We start from the raw sequence: 14068 nt of genomic DNA, 5'->3' as shown, positions 1-14068 counted from the left end.
CTCTTAGACAATGAGGGCACTAGCTCTTAGTTGTAGGCTTCAAGTGATTTATACAAAAAGTGAGATATGGTTTGGTTTCTTCAAAAAAAAAGGGGGGGGGGAGAGAGAAACATCATGTTGTAAACTGAGATGCACTTTGAACATTGTGTCCCAGTCCAAGTTTTCATGGCACACAAACACTGTCTGTCCTTAGCATGCCACCAAAGGAGACTTACTCTCTGACACTGGAACAATGAAATATGTGCCAATGGCTCAGTCCCTACCCTTTTCCCGTTTTGTGTGACTCTGGTTTTATTATTGTATTATTCAAATTTGTGTGCTACAGGAATCTCAGCTGCACAAAGCCTTCGGTGGAAATGAAAATGCGGTCAAAATGAAGCCAAACAAGTGTTGGCACAGACCCTTTCAAATTCATTTATTTATATTAAATTTATATACCACCCTACACTTGAGGATCACAGGGCAGTTTACAGTATAAAAGCACCAAAAGACAGTGGTACCTCGAGTTATATACGCTTCAGGTTACAGACTCCACTAACCCAGAAATAGTACCTTGGGTTAAGAACTTTGCTTCAGGATGAGAACAAAAATCACACGGCGGCAGCAGGAGGCCCCATTAGCTAAAGTGGTGCTTCAGGTTAAGAACAGTTTCAGGTTAAGAATGGACCTCCAGAACAAATTAAATTCTTAACCTGATGTACCACTGTACATAATGGCTAGCAAAACAATAACCCCCCACCACTTCACACTCAGTTTAAAAGGCCCTAGATTCTTTAATTGGCCAAAGGCCTGGGATAAATATTTTTGCCTGGCCCCTAAGGAGATTTAACAAAGGCCTCAAGTGAGCCTCCCTGGGGAGAGCATGCCACAAACAGGGAGCCACCACAGAAAAGGCCTGTTGCTGTTGTGTTGCCACCCTCCGGACCTCTTGCGAAAGGGGCACACAAAAAAGGACCTCAGGTGATGATCACAGGGTCTGGATTGGTTCATATGGGGGGAGGCGGTCCTTGAGGTATTGTGGTCCTGAGCCATTTAGATCTTTCCAGTTCAAAACAAGTTAGGCTATCCCTGCCCAGATAGGGCTGCAACTGGACCACCAGCCCAAACTGATGGAAGTCACCACTGAGACCACCTGAGCCTCAAGTGACAGTAAAGTTTCCAAGCTGTTTCCTTGGGCAATCCCCATCGAGGGCAATCCCCATCAAGAGCAGGTCACCTCCCATCCATTCTTATCCTGCCAAATGAGGGGCTTGTGTCTCCATTTGGTTTTGCTGTATTCCTACCTGCTACGGAAAAATAGTATGGGAGCAGCTCATGCCTCGGAAATTGCCTAAGACTTAGGTAGTCAGGCCATTGTTCCATCTAGATCTGTGTTGTGTACATTGACTAGCAGCAGCTCTCCCAGTTTTCAGCCAGGGTCAAGTGTAGCCTTACCTGGAGACACTGGGATCCTGGGACCTTCTGCAAGCAAAGCAGATGTTCTACCACTAAACTAAGCCTCTTACCATTTGTTTGTGTTCGTCAGTAACCCATTTACACATTTACAAGGCGGGCAAAATTTTCATGTTTCCAGGAATACACTTCCTCTTATCTCCTCATCATTGCCAACAATCATGTGAAACAGATCCCTGTCTTATTTGTCAAAGGTCAGGTAAATTGTTAGTAGCCTGATCCAAGTTCAGGGCTCGTCGAATTTCTCAAACTAAAAATCTATCCAAGTTCTGTTTTCTGCAGAACACTTATGAGAAATGTTCTAGCTTTGCGAAAATGAGAATGCTTCCCCCTCTTTCATTAACCTGAGCTTATTTTTAGTTGCAAAACATTAAAAAACAAAACAGAGTTTACAATAGATGCAAAACTTATTTTAAAATCTTAGGATAAATATTTTAAATATAGGGTGAATATTTCATTGTGTCCGTGAAAGAGAAATATAATCTGGAGATAAGTATACGAATTTCAAATGAATTGCACGTTAAGAGGTTGAAAGTATAGCTAAGATTACATCTACAAGAGGTTACACTTAGGTGTGATTAATATTGGATGCTTAGGTAATTAGAAATGATTATATTACAATATGCTATGTTACATTGTATGTATTCTGCACGAAGACGTCCTTAATGTATGAACTAAAAGCTTTAAAAATAAACTTTTGTTGTTGTTTTAAAAGTACTCCTGTATCTTCTTTTTTAATGTGCAGCCCATAGTTTATTGTTCAGAAAGGCACAATCACACCAAACCATCAACAGTGGTTTACTGTGTCATACAAACAAGGCCTGTATGTGCAAGCCAGGAATCATTATTTGAAATAGACTCGTTGAGTTATGAAGCTAGTTTGTTTAACCAATGAGTTGATTTCAAACCACAGTTCCTGATTCATCTGCAACAAGTCAGAAATTGGGGAAAGTAAAACCGAACCATGATTTGTTACTCTTGACTGGAGGAGTACTGAAACTCAAGACTTTGCTTGGCCTCACAGAGACTTGATATTACCTTGGTTTAACATTATGTACGGACCAGGGCAGTGTGCATTCAGATTGTTTCCACTACACCTTCATTCAAAGTAATATCGACACCCCACAGCAGAAACAGGATTGCTCTCTCTAGGCTTAGAATAGAAACTTTGGATCCTGATATAAGGTCAGTAAAGAACACTCTTTACTGGAACGATAGATCATTTTCCGGTTCTTCTTCTTGCCAAAAAGAGAACTTAAAAGGAAATGCAGTACTTCCCAGTTCTAATTCCCAGACATCCTTTTATTTGTTGATTTGGAGTAAAGCCACAATGTCAAATAATCCTGTTTAACTTTTAATGGTCAGGAAAATGTAAATGTAAGCATACAGCTTTCTTACACGATTTTCTTGAAAAGACTGATGATAATTTATTTCTCATACCCCGCTCATATGACTGGGTTGCCCCAGCCACTCTGGGCAGCTTCTGAAGACAAAATAAATTTTGAGGTGACACAAAGTGTTTTGCAACTGTTCTGCTCAGTTGAAGGACACACAACCATTTAACCACTTGGACAGCAATAATAAACTGGCAACAATAATTAACACAACAAATTGCAAGCTAGCGTTGCTAATAGCAAAGTCTGATTCTTCATGAAACTCTGAAATTAGTTGGGCTTATTAATCCCGCCCTTTAATAATTTAAATAGTTTTAAGGTGAATGTTTGGCTTTGCAGCTACTACTCTATAACTTATTTTTTGCAATCCATCTCTGTGCTGGTGTTCTGATAGTACCTTTTATATTGGGTTTACATCTACCCTTCGTATCCACATACTTTTGAGGACATTACTATTTCATTGCACACTCTGTGAAACTATATTTTGGAATGATGGATCTGCCCGGTGTCTTTTCCTAACCAGGATTATACCTAGATAAATATTAGGAAGCTTCCTTGGACTTGCTCATGCCTTTCCCAGTCATTGTGGAGGGATGGAACATGTGAATCCAAGGCTCACTACAGATTTCTCCAAGGAGTATTGTCCAGGAGAGTGGAAAATATTGGCAAAAAGAAACTCTGAGATTAATGTGGTGGAGGCTGCAGAACAGTGCTTTAAAAAAATAATCTCGAGACATTTAAGTGTGCAGTCCAGTCATAGTCTTGCAGTCTGTCTTTGGTTAAGGAAAATATGGTAAATTATGCTGTCAATACACGGTGTCATGATTATGATTATGATGATGATGATGATGATACAAAATAAAGGAATATGCTATATGTGCATTACTATTTATTATTAATTTAGCTCTACAGTTTTGTGTCTTAGTTTTAAGTCTATATATACAGAACATCTTCTCTTGGCCTGAAAATGACAACGAATTGTATACAACAGAAATGGTCCCATCTAGATACAGTTTTGGTCAGACAAGTTTAAGCCTGCGGTTCTCCTGAATAACATTTTTGTCGAATGAAGCAGTGAACTTCGGAAGTCAACATTGTCTGAAAGCACAAGTATAGATAAACAAATTTATAGGACGTGCATAATGAAACATGCCTGGCTTCCATTAGCTGATACCGAGGCATGAACATTTTACACATTTTCTCCTTTATGAGCTATTTCTTCTGGCTAAAATTACATTGAAATAAATAAGCACTCTGCCTCTCTATATCAAAAATTAAAATCTTTATCCTTTTTGTTTATACCTTTTAGAGCAGACTTTTCTGTCTGCATTCTGAAAGTGGATTGCAAAACTGGAAATTAAAAATATAACAGCATCATAAAACAGTAAAGCGCAACGAACACGGGGCTTTGGGTATAGTTTAAAGCCAAAGAGCTATCATTCTACATAAATCAGCAACCAGCTATTAAAAAGCATGAATAAAAATAGCATAAGTGCTGGCTTGTGGATCTCAGTTATTGTGTTGGCCACCACCCTGTCTTTTGACAATATTGCACAAGGCAGACTCCTTTGAGTAGGATTTCCCTGTTCTTCCTATATACATAAGAAATATCAGTCCATTATGCTGGCAGTACCTATCGCTGGAGGAAGCCATGCACTGATGGTACATTGCAAAAGATAAGGGGTATGAGGAAGTCTGAGTGGAGTTTGGAGCTTGTTGAGGCAGAAGTGAGAGTTGTCCATTGGCTAGTTGCACTTCCAGTGCATTATCTTTGCAGAAGAGCGTATGAAAGTTCAAATGCTTCCAACAAGTAAATATAGTGTCCAAAACAACTGCTCCCATTGACATGCATGGAGGCAAGGGGTTGCATCCAACTAAGTCATGACCTCCTCTGAGCAAATTTGGGGGGAGTGCAAGGAGTGCACAGAGGGAAGGGAGGTCCCACTGCACAAGTAAAAATCATTCTGCTCCATTCAGTGACTTAGTTGGGTGCAGTTCTAGGATCCAGAGCGGTTCTTCAGCTAATTATGACACAACACCAGAGCTTGCAACCCTTAGACTAGGAACTCGGATTGCATATATAGAGTTGTTCGACACAAGGCCATATCCCTTTGTTCCTATGCCTAGAGAACACACAGATGGTGCTGGAGACAGTTAGTGCAGAAGCAGCGTTTAGTTTGTGTACCCAGCAGCCAGGGAGAGGAAAGAACAAGTGAGTAATGTTATCTTCTCAGAACCCTTACAGGTACAGAACCCTTACAAACGCCAACCAGAACCTCAACTCCATGATTGAAACTGGGTCTTCAAGGACAAGGCATGCACAAAGGGTAAGCAAACAGAGATGGGGAACCATGCTTCAAAGGAGGCCATCTGTCTTTACTCCTAGGTCACAAAGGGTCCCGTCCCCCGCAAGACCCCATGTAGTTTGGGGTAATGGTATGAGCTGGCATAATGGTGGGTGGGGTTGTTTATGAATGGGTGTGTACACTATATAGAAAGAGTTTCTTGGGGCCCTAAACTCCCAAATGTATGCACGATCCTACAATACACCAATGAAGGCATAACCACCTTTGTTGGGAGAACGCCAATCATTGATGGTATAATTCAGGACTTGTTATTCTTTACAGGTTATGAGCTGAAGCACATGGAACAGGGCAAGTGTTAAGCTGCATGCAATGTTCTAGTGCAGTACTCTGCGTTGGATAGGTGGGTATTGTTATGATGACTACATTATCTCCCCATAGTGAACCCCCAGGCATAGATGTCAGGGGCTAATGATTTGCACTTGGAAGATGCAAAACTAGTCAACTGGCAGTGGAATGGCACCTGAATAATAACACACTTTCTCACCAATACACAATAAACATTTAGTCATCTTATTTGCTGCAGCTGCTTCTCATTATCTCCCCATATCTGTCTCATCTCCCCTCAGGCAACCATTTAACATGCATCAAGGCAAAGTGTTTTCCTACCATCCCATTCCCGGTGCCATGCAGATGCCTGAGAGGCCAACAACAACAACAGCATTTAGCAGGAGGGCAGCCAGCTATTCTTCTTTGGGATTGCCACCTTTTCCGTCAAGCAGGGCTCCTGTGCCTTTCCAGGATGCTGGACAGACAGCGTGATGTGGATAATGGAAACAGCTGTCCCCTGCTGATTTTCTGTGGGCTTCGAAGGCACAGCAGGTCTGCATAAACCAAAGAGTGGGCAGCCCTGCTCATCTGAGTTGACTTCAGAACTCCTTTGGCAACGGATGCTGCTCAATAAAAGTTGTGACTATTTCATCTGTGTGTCTGTTCTCAAAACTACTCTTAGTTATTCATCCTGGATGGCTTCATGATAGGGCAGTGGGTTTTCTACCAACAAATCCCATCAGGGTTGAGAGTCTCCATCTTCTCCATGACCTTGTCCTTGGTCCATGGTCCATGTTACTCATCCTGGATGGCTTCATGGTGGACCAGTAGATTTTCTACCATCATACCCCATCAATACTGAGAATCTGCATCTTCCCTATGACCTTGGCTCTGGCTATCACGTTCTGTGGGTCTGTCTTTCCATCCCTTTTTTCTGGCAATCTACCCAGATTGAACTTGGGATGTCACAAAGCCTAAGCCTGTGCTTTTTCACTGAGATACAGCGCTCCATACGGTGCTGCTTAAATGTCAGTTCTTCCTCATGTGGTTCCCTATCCCATGGGGGAGTAAAACTTTTGCTTCCCTTTCCACAGACACCCATAGATGTGTTCTGCACAGTATTCCAAGCTTAGAGTGTGCAGAATCGTTTCGGTGGGTGGGACTTTTAATCCTTTTCCTCAGTATCCTCAGAATTCCAAACATGTGCTTTCTGAATGCTGTTGTGATGGTCAGTCTCTGATGGGGCAGGTGCTGTTGTCTATTCCTGCAAGTGTGCCTGAGTCGATAGCTGTCGTTCCTGATGGTACCATGGGGGTGTGGTTTCTCAGTGCACTGTGGTTTCTGGTGACACTGTAGGAGTGTTGGTTGGTGTTGGCAGGTTGTTGTATAGGCAGCTGTTCCCTTTTGACTCTGCTCTTGGTTTCCAAGGGTGCAAACATTTTCTAGCAATGTTTTAAGTCCTTGTGGTGCAGCAGCCAGCATAATGGGGACATAGGATTTTGACCTGCAGCCAAGCTCTCAATTTCCCATAAACTGTGCTCCTTGATACAGAATGATGTTACTTCTTGCCTGTTGCTGACTCTGCTAGCCAGGGTTTGAATTGTTGTCTGTATTGATGTTTCACCCTTGATAGCACCTGAGATGGATCTCCCCTGTTCTGGAAGGCTGTTAATTTCCTAATTGGCTCCATCTTTTCCCTTGCCTCTGCATAAAAGTTAAAGGGACCCCTGACCATTAGGTCCAGTCGTGAGCAACTCTGGGGTTGCGGCGCTCATCTCGCTTTATTGGCCAAGGGAGCTTCCGGGTCATGTGGCCAGCATGACTAAGCCACCTCTGGTGAACCAGAGTAGTGCATGGAAATGCCATTTACCTTCCCGTTGGAGCGATACCTATTTATCTACTTGCACTTTGACATGCTTTCGAACTGCTAGGTTGGCAGTAGCTGGGACCGAGCAACGGGAGCTCACCCCGTCACGGGGATTTGAACCGCTGACCTTCTGATCAACAAGTCCTAGGCTCTGTGGTTTAACCCAGAGTGCTACCTGTGTCCCTTTGCCTCTCTGCATACTGGTACCTAAAACCTGGCAAGCTACCTCTTCACTCTTCCCCACTCCCGCCATTCCATTACCACCCAGTTATAAGAGTTTTCAAACTTCCTCAGTGAATCCCTCCCAAAAATGAAGGAGACAGGGGAGGGATGGGATTTGGTTTGCAAAAAATTGCTCTTTCCCAGGCAGTGCTCTGGCAGATGATCAAACGAGGTAGGGCTTGCTCACACCTCTGCAAGGACACTTGGCTCATTCTTCCAAATCCCTGTTCCTAAATCATTCACGAATTGTTTATGTGCTTCCTGTGTTTCTACTAGCTCTAGCCCACTCACTGCATTCCTCAGGTTTTGACCTTGTGTCTTGTTCTCACGACTTCCAACTGGGGCTGATGCTATATGCCTAAAACCGGATTTCCAAACTACAGAAGCCTCATTGTCGCTCGCATTGTAATGCACTTGTGTCAGTGAAACCTGGGCAGGAACAGCATCGTTCTTGACGGGGGTGGAGTAAGGAGACAGCACACGGTCTGGGAGGAAGGTGGGGGCGTGTGGATCCGGGTGGGGGAAGATGTCCATTGGGGCCCTGAGATTAAAAACAGATTCCTGGATAGAGCCCTGGCACAGTGTAGCCCTGATTTTGGAAGCAAAGAATGGAGAATTGTCCTGGGGTGGCGATGGCAAAGAATTGGAGTGGGTGGGTGAGGAAAAGTTGGGAGGAAAACTTAGGGTAGAGTTTTGCGAACCCAGGCCTTGATTCTCTGCGCTTTGTGCTGACAAATAGGTATGGTCGTTTTTTAATTTCTAAAAAGAAGGATCTGCTGGGGAAGCCATGCTTGACAGTCATCATCATTATTTCTTACAATTGTATACTGTCCATCATGCTTGACATGTTGCAACTGGTCTCCTCGTTGTTACTGAAAACATATCTCTGTCCCGTCCCCCCCCCCGTCCCCCCAGTAAACCACAGCATAAATGAAGACCTGTGCAGGGCACCATTTTGTTTATGGTCGTGGCAGGTGGCAGGTGGCTGTGGCTGCTACTGCTGTTAGTGATGGACCCTGTGTGCATGAATTCCATTTTTCCTTTGAGAAAACAAAGGGAAATATCTCTTGGGGAAAAGAGGAACACCAGCAGCAACAAGGTTTGATGGCCATGGAGAGAAAGGAGGTTGAAGGAAAATGTTTCACATAGCCTTGGGCTAGGGAGGGCAAAGAAATTGCCTGGGGCGTGGATGTGGCAGTTGAATGTTTGCACATGGATTGGAATTTAGCCAAAAAAGTTTGCCTGTCATGCAATCTATCTGTCAAAGTTGCTATCAGCATTTCCTCCTCCTTGTAATTCCCTTCTCCTTCCTCACCTCCCACCCCAATATTTATACATATAGCATTGTAGCTGGGAGAATAATGCAATTGGACAAAGCTCTCTTGTTTTGGTTTGAAAGGTTTCTGCAGTGATCTCAATACCAAATGGGTTTGCATTTATGTGGTGCCGTTCCAACTCAAAACTCTGAATGTTCCCTTACTGAATGCAAGCTGTCCAAACACTAGAGATCTGCTTTTTGCTTTGGTTTTATAAAGGTCTGGAAGTACTTTTTTGAAGGTTGGGTTGATGTATTTCTTGTGTAGGTTGTGCTTGAGTGAAATATCTTCAGATTTTGGCTTTTACGTGGCATTGCTACTTGTTGTTTAAAAGCCAAATGAACTTTATAGGCCGTAGGTGGAAGATCACACATCCCACAAACAAATTTCATTTGCTGTTTTCTGAACTCAAAGCAAATGCTCCAGTGTAAAAGTGTGAGCTGTTTACCGTTTGCCTTGGAAAAGCAGCGAAACGGTGCAATTATCTAATTCTAAGTTTACATGCTTTCAAAGAGCACAATTTTCAAGGCAGAAGAACATCGGACTCCTGTGGACCTGACGCATCTGAATGCCTTTGGACACTTCAATTTTGGTTTCTCCTCTTTGCATGGTATTTGAAGGTCCATGTTACATCTGCCACTTGTTAAAAGAGCATTGAAGCTGTCCGTTTCCTTTAAAGCACTGGTGAATGCGTTTGATGGAAATATTTGTCCATGGAAACTCTCTATACTTGGCATACGACTTGCAGTTACAAGCTAAGGAAGGAACATGCCTGTTCAATTGGGAAGCTTTTGAACATCTATATAGAGCCATTCTGCCACATTCAAATTTGATGGGGGAAGTGAAGTGATGCTCCTGGCAGTCTTGCTTTGGCCCAAATCGAGCTCTCGCTTTTCCAGCCTGGCTTTGGCAGTCTCTAGTGGCTGGATCTCAAGAGTCTTCAGCTGTTTTTTAAAACTTTTTTTTGGGGGGGGTGAATTTTTAATCCTGGCAACTAACAACTTTTGAAGAGATTCAGCAGGTTCCTCAGACCCACTTTAGAACCAGAAATCCTCCTATATATCCTGCTAACGTGGGCAACATATGTTACCTGGAACTGTTTCATTCATACAGTGAACTCTCTTTTTAAAATCAGGTTGGGGAGGAGTTTATTCCTCGTGGTTACAGAGGGATGGGATGACAAAAATGCGTGAAGATTTGAAACAGGGAAGCTGCCTCATCTTTTATTATTTTTGTGCTTCGTCTTGTATTATTTCCCCTGGCTTGATTTAACTTTAAGCAGCTGTAAATTACAATTCCAAAAGGAGGAAAGGCTAAGCAGGCCAAGTTTAATATGTAGGCTAGCTTGAAATTTACTGGTTATGTAAAGAGCACATAACCCAAAACTACAACTGTGGCACCTTAATGCCCAACAAAGTCAGTGTTGATAATAAAGGTAAAGGCAAATATTACATGAGAAGCTCCTAAATGCAGCTAGCATTTTTTAAACTTTCTTGAGCACCTTAGTATAATGTGCTTGTGGGGGTTAATACAATGATGGCTAACTCTCAGCCTGCAGGTATGACCAGCTTATCCTATCCTTCAGGTACCATCCAATTCCTGGCTCTTGTTCTTCACACAGTGAAAAGTGAGCCTGCCACAGGAGCTCTGGTGGTATCAAGAGCAGATGTACAAAACTGGCCGCATTGTTTCTGACTAGTTGCCGTCCCCTTCATAAATGCCCTAGAGAACTCTTAATAGGGCTGTCATTCTGTATGGGACACCTGTCAGAAATTAATTTTCATTTATTTAAAATAATTAGAGCCTGCCCTTTATCCTAAGATTTTAGGACACAGAATAATAAAAGTATATATTATGCATAATCCATTTGCAAAAGAAACAGGTGGCACTGATGTAAAATTGAAACAATCATAAACTTCATAATATCTAAAGGCTTCAGCTGAACAGTCGAAAGCTTGAGAAATCAGGTTTTTAGCTGGGTACCATAATAGGTACCGGCCAGATTTCAGACATTAGAGTGCCACTACACTCTACACTAATTGGGGTGCCACTACAGAGAAGGTCCTGTTATATATATCACTGTAGAAAACCCTGGTGGGACACTGAAAACAGCCTCACCATCAGATAGTAGCGTATGGGCAGGACTGTGTAGGGAGAGGCACTCCCGAGTGTTTAGGTCACATGACTTTCATGGCTTTGTAGGTCATTCACAATAACTAGAAATAAGCTGGCAGCCAGTCCAAACCCCCGAGAACTGTTGAAATATGGTTTCGACTGGATGATCTACTCCAGTAATTGAGCGGTCACATTTTGGACTATCTCAAGTTCCCATTCAGTTCTCAAGAGCAACCCTAAATAGAATGCATTACTGTAACCCAAGCTTCATGCCCTGGATTTTTTGACCAGGCTCTGCAGAATTGCACCGTGACCCAGAAGCATGTCCTTAGTCTGTCTGCAGAAAGGCTATAGCTCAGTGCTAGAGATCTGCTTTGCATGTAGAAGGTTTCAAGATCATTCCCCAATATATCCAGGTACGGCAAGGAGATTACTTTGCTTGAAACTATAGTGAGCCACTTCCAGTCAGTGTAGACTTTACTGAGCTGGATGGACTAATGGCCTGACTCTGCGTAAGGTGGTTCCCCGTGTTCTGTGCCCTTCTTTTTTGCTTACAATACCCATGTTTCTAAGTTGTACAGCGATACAGGTCTTCTATGAAGAGCTCACCCCTTCTAATAAGCTGGACATTATTGGATTAATGGGACCGTTTCCATCATTTGGGAAAGTCATCATTTAAAGATCTTCAAAGATATTTTTTGAACAAAAAACTGGAGAGCTAGTTCTATTAACTTTCCAGAAAGAACAGAATGTTGTAGCCTAAATAAGTTCATAGCTTTGAAAGGAAGAACGAAGCTGGAGGAGTGCAGTAAGGTTTCAGAACATTTCTGAATGATCAGCAGCTGTGCACTCCCATCACAGTATGCTGCTATAAAAGGGAAATAAAGAACACGGTAATTGAACCTTCACGAACCAAGCCACCCCGAATGCCTAATCTCTACAGGGAAGGTAGAAAATTTAACGATATATAATTCCTCACAAGATCAAGAGAAATGAAAAATCTTCAAATCGGTGACTAACGAAGCGCCACACTTTTTTTGCTCTACCCTAGATGCTCTACCGTAGGTGATCACATGCATCAGGGGGTCACTAAAGGTTCTGTGCTGGTGAGCACATCTGGAATCTTGAGAGGAGCACACTGTCAGCACTGGCACAAAATGGCTGCCGTGGGATGCGTGGCCCGACACAAAATGGCTGCTACAAGAGTGGCGGGGTGGGGGAGGAGAGAGAAGGCCTGCGAAATGGTGCAAGCACTGTAAACCGCCCCCCCCCCCCTATCAGTGGGAGGAAAGGCACATCTCAGCCACCACCAGGATTGCTCACAGAGAGAAGATCTTTGCACCTCTCTCACGTGCAGATCAGAAAAAAGGATTGGTGTCCAGTCCTGGCAGCCAAGTAAATGTGGGTATGTCTTAGGATGTGTGTTCAATGCAAGAGAGGCCAAGCCATTGCAAATAGGAACTGAACAGAGCAACAGACTCTGGGGCATTGTGAGTGTTTGATGGTACTGTATGCTTACTGATACCTCTCATGGGTGTCGTAGGTGGTACTTCAAGGCCTACTGGGACCGGTGGGTGCCATATGAGCAACCCCTGAATACGTAAAATTGTTTATGAAGGGAGAAAGGATGACTGAAAAACAGTTTCTTTTGACCGTGCAATCCAGAAGCGCACCGTATGCTTGTGTTAGTTTATGCCAGGCATAGGCAAACTCGCCCTCCAGATGTTTTGGGACTACAAATCCCATCACCCCTGATCACTGGTCCTGTTAAGATAGGGATGATGGGAATTGTAGTCTGAGTTTGACTATGCCTGGTTTATGCTGTCCACAACAAAAGCCTTGTGACACCTTAGACGTACCACGTGCATTGCAACACAAGTTTTTGTGGACTCGAATCTACTTCTCATCAGTTCCATCTGAAAAAAATAGCTTTCTACTCCTCAGAGGTATCTGTTAAATCTTCAAGGTGTCATAAGACAGCTTGTTGTGTTTGCTGTGGCAAACGCAAGTGCCCTCTGCAAGTTGTTGTGATGACAGCTTAGTCCTGTGCAAGTTTACTCAGAAGTAAGCCCCATTGATCTCAGGTAAGCACACATACAAAACTGGAGCCTGAACTTACCATCTGTCACTCTGTTCTGAGGTTTCCAGATTTATTTACAAGAACAAACGAGATTCAGTGCCTCTTATTCTATTGGTTTTCTGCTGGAAATCAATTATGAAGTTCAGCCTTACTTTATTTTTGGAATCTTGGTTCTCTTAAATGATGAACCCTTGCAGCTTTTAACAATGTGGCCAGATTTGCGCTTTTTAAATTTTGTTTTTGTAGGTTTTATCAAGCACCTGCTTTTTCTCCTCCTCCTCTTCACAACTTGTTAAACTGTGGATTGGTAGAGTCATGAATAACTTAAGTACATTGATTTCAATGCCTCAAATGCCACCCGTAGTAATCATTAAAACATGAACAAAGAAAAATCGTTCATGCTTATGTAGAGAGGGAAAGAGGATTTGGGATCAATGGGATTCTCATTTTTACAGAATGCAAACATGTACTCAGAGCACTCAGCTCGCTACAGACTGCTTGCATCTGCCATGTGGAGGTGATACTGATCTACTGTTGAGGGTTATTGCAAGGCTTATAACAAGATAATTTATGCGAAATGCTTTGAATACTCTTAAGTGTTGTTGATAGCAATGATTACCCACAGTGTTGGTATAAGATGAATGTTATTTATGAACACAGACAAACCTGCAGACCTATAGGAGGTTTGAACATAACATTATGAACACAACAGGGGAACAACAATATCTTGCTAGATGTTATTGTGGTTTGTTTCTGCCACAAATGTGCCGTGTAAACAAGATGCTCCCCCCCCCACCTTGCATCCAAATAACAGGGGTAGTTCTCTGTAGCATGAGCTTTTGTGCAGATGTTTTGTGGGTTAAATTCCCCCTGATTGTCCCTGATGGGCTATTCCGGTTAGAATAAATCAATGGAGAGAAATCTGAGTTTTGTCACTTGGGAATGTGTGGGTTGCAGTTACAGTTCATATTGCAAACCCTTAATGGTAA

General features: G+C 42.8%; 1 protein-coding gene and 1 long non-coding RNA gene across 3 annotated transcripts in view; both read left to right on the top strand.

The window, feature by feature from the left end:
* Positions 1 to 14068, top strand: part of PTPN1 (protein tyrosine phosphatase non-receptor type 1) — an 84802-nt gene that overhangs the window by 27248 nt on the left and 43486 nt on the right. The window lies entirely within an intron of this gene.
* LOC307219078 lies at positions 4601 to 6128 on the top strand. The gene is made up of 3 exons (XR_013840289.1): positions 4601 to 5173; positions 5474 to 5552; positions 5779 to 6128. It is a non-coding gene; the product is annotated as an uncharacterized lncRNA (long non-coding RNA).

The sequence above is a fragment of the Podarcis cretensis genome (genome assembly GCF_951804945.1).
Source record: "Podarcis cretensis genome assembly, chromosome: 6".
NCBI lineage: Eukaryota > Metazoa > Chordata > Lepidosauria > Squamata > Lacertidae > Podarcis > Podarcis cretensis.
Note: the sequence above shows the minus strand (reverse complement) of the source record. Positions and strands in the feature narration are given on the sequence as shown.